Below are 3,196 nucleotides of genomic sequence, written 5' to 3'. Positions count from 1 at the left end.
TAAGGAGTCGAAATGGTTATTTTGAATCATTTTATTTGCTTAGCTTTGTTTTGAACTTTTCTCAAGCACTGTAATGTCCAATGTTGACCACAAGATGGGGCTTGCCACCTTCCATTTGAAAATGCTGTAACAGAATATGTCCTGTTAGTGGTTTAAAACAGTCAGTTTTTCGGGAGACTGTCCCTTACTTTCTCCGAACTTCTGAAAATTGGTGATTAACGCCGCTATTTCAATTTTTATAGTTTGCTAATAGTGAAGGCCATCACCAAATGAATCAATCTTGGGTGAGAGATTGATGTAAACATAGTCATGTCTTAAAGGGATAATTCACCAAAAAATGAATATTGTCATTATTTCCTCACCCTGTTGTTCTCACCCTCCCCACCAGGCTTTTCCAAACCTGTATGAGTTTCTTTCTTCTGTTGAACACAAAAGATGATATTTTAAATAATGTTGGTAGTTAAACAACTGACGATAGCAATGACTTGGTAGGGAAAACATACAATAGAAATGAATGGCTACCATGAAATGTCTGGTTACCAACATCCTTCAAAATATCTTGTTTGTGTGTTTTCAACTGAAGAAAGAAACTCATACTGGTTTGGAACGAGAGAGTAAATGACAAAATTTTCATTTTTGGGTGAACTATCCCTTTAAGTGTATGTAAACCGGTTGGATAAAATCAAGCCTTGCAGTGCAAAACCTAGCTCTCACATGCTAAATGTGTCATTCACATTAAATTAGTATGTAAGCTCAAATGTTTTCAAGTTTTCACTTGGCAGGTGCATGTTTACATGAGTAATCTCGCGTTCTGAGAAGAGACAGTGTTCTGCTGCGTGTTGCTTGAATAGCTGTCCATATGCTGTTGCACTGCAGAAAAGCGAGGCTATTATTTAATTTGAGGCCTCGATATAGGCTACACTTAAACCTACCCGAGCAAACATTTTTGAGGGCTTATTCCTCTCTCAGCATCCCCAAACCTCCAGGGACAACTAGAATATTTATTGTTTGCTTTTAGCTTAACTTAACTCAGTTTTCACATTCCTCAGCAGAGGTGAAAGCTGTCTCTAAGCAAACTGCATCGGCATTCGGCAAGGTGTAAAGCACCTCAAACCTAACACGTTACCATGTGCTGCATTTCAAACGCCCTCTATTCCCGTCTTTTCTGTTTGCGTCTTTTTAAATACAGCATCATCAGCATCCCTTTCCTTACTTTTTCTCTTTCTTTAATTACAGATTCTGACAGCCATTTGTGTTCGTGAACAGCCTTGTTCTTTTGAGTGTTGTTATCATTAGCAGCTATTTTTGAGGACTGGCAAGTGCCCTGGGTGTGGAGTGCAAATGCAATGCTGAATGTTTAACATATGCGATATTAATTTACACAGAAAGTGGCTCACATAAAGTACTCTTTGCACTGATTAATACATAAATTATTTACAGATTGGATAAAATTTTTTGATAAAAGTGTTGTTCTTTGTGGCACTTGCCATAAAGTTAGCTTTTCTTTTTATTGTTAGGCTTAGATTTGGAAACTCATACCTTGCTCAAAAATTGAGACTATTGGCTGCATCTCTCTCTCTCTCTCTATATATATATATATATATATATATGAATACACATATACAATACACCCTCACAGACATGTTCTCTCTCTCTCTCTCTCTCTCTCTCTCTCATATATATATATATATATATATATATATATATATATATACACACACACACACACACAGTGCTTTAGCATAAGTGAACACACCCATGCTAAAGTTGCCTAAAAAGAGGAATAAAACATCGTCTTTTGGAAATTGATCTCAATGCCTTAATTAGGAAAAATCCAACATTTAAGGACACCAATTTTCTTTGTGAACGGATAATTTATCGTAAATAAATAAATGTTCTTCCTTAAAATACAGGTTGCATAAGTCAGGACACCCCTATGTTAAATGCCCATAGAGACAGCAGATTTTTATTTTTAAAGGCCAGCTATGTCATGGATCCAGGATACTATGCACCATTCACCATACCTAGAGATTGGCATGGTTTTATTTCAGTTTGCCTAATAGCTGGTTTAATTTGCATTGAGAGATGATCTTATGGAAAGTACCCCATGCCAATTGGTGTCCTTAAAGGTTGGATTTTTCCTCATTTTTTTAATTAAGGCATTAAGATCCATTTCCAAAAGATGATTTTTTTTATTCCTCTTTATAGTCAACTTTAGCATGGGTGTTCACTTATGCTAAGCACATATAAACTTATCATGTAAACAAAGATGCGATGAATTGATTTGACAGCACTAATTATAATATAAAATAATTATATGATTGTTGTATATATATTTATAGCCACACCCTGAAAATAGCTTAAAAGTGTTTGTTTATATTTGTTTTTCCATCCTTTTTTTTTGTTTGTTTTGTTTTGTTCTAAAACATTAAAACACTAAAGAGGACATCCATTAAGATATTTGAGCAATGATACAAACAGGAACTGTCCAGCTGAATTTTAGGCCAAATGTCTTTTTTATTAATTTTTGATTAATTGCAATATTCAGAATTTTGGTTAATTTTATATACAAACTGACTAGTGCTGTCAAATCGATTGATCACGATTAATGGCATCTAACATACAAGTTTGTGTGTGTGTGTGTACACACACGTATATACAAGTGTGTGTGCATATGCTTATGTTAGAGGCCATTAATCAATTTGACAGCACTAAAATGTATAATGAATACATCTTTATAACTAATAAATATATATATATATATATATATATATATATATATATATATATATATATATATATATATATATATATATATATTTATATATATATATTTATATATATTTATATATATATATATATATATATATTTAACAAATATACTTAATCAGACTTTTAGTTATATTTTTCAAAAAGTTATTTAATCAGAATACAGCTACTTTTGAAATGCCATCAGTGGAGAAAGATACTTTTTGCCCCCAGATGGTGCAGTTACGACATCTACCAGCAGGAGCTAATGTGGAGCTTCCAGCAAAGCTGACCAGCTGAACATTTACCCCTTGTACCAGGTAGGCAGCTCACATTTCATCCAACATTTGTGTCCTCTGCATCACTGCAAATCCCACACCCATGTGACTATGATCACAATCTTATACCTCCTTAACTTCTAACTTCCGTCTCCCCTCCACACGCACTG

This window comes from Siphateles boraxobius, unplaced genomic scaffold, assembly GCF_051911475.1.
Source record: "Siphateles boraxobius isolate OS27281-9 unplaced genomic scaffold, OSU_SipBor_1 66, whole genome shotgun sequence".
Lineage (NCBI taxonomy): Eukaryota > Metazoa > Chordata > Actinopteri > Cypriniformes > Leuciscidae > Siphateles > Siphateles boraxobius.
The sequence above is the reverse complement of the archived record's forward strand: the minus strand, read 5'-3'. Positions refer to the sequence as shown.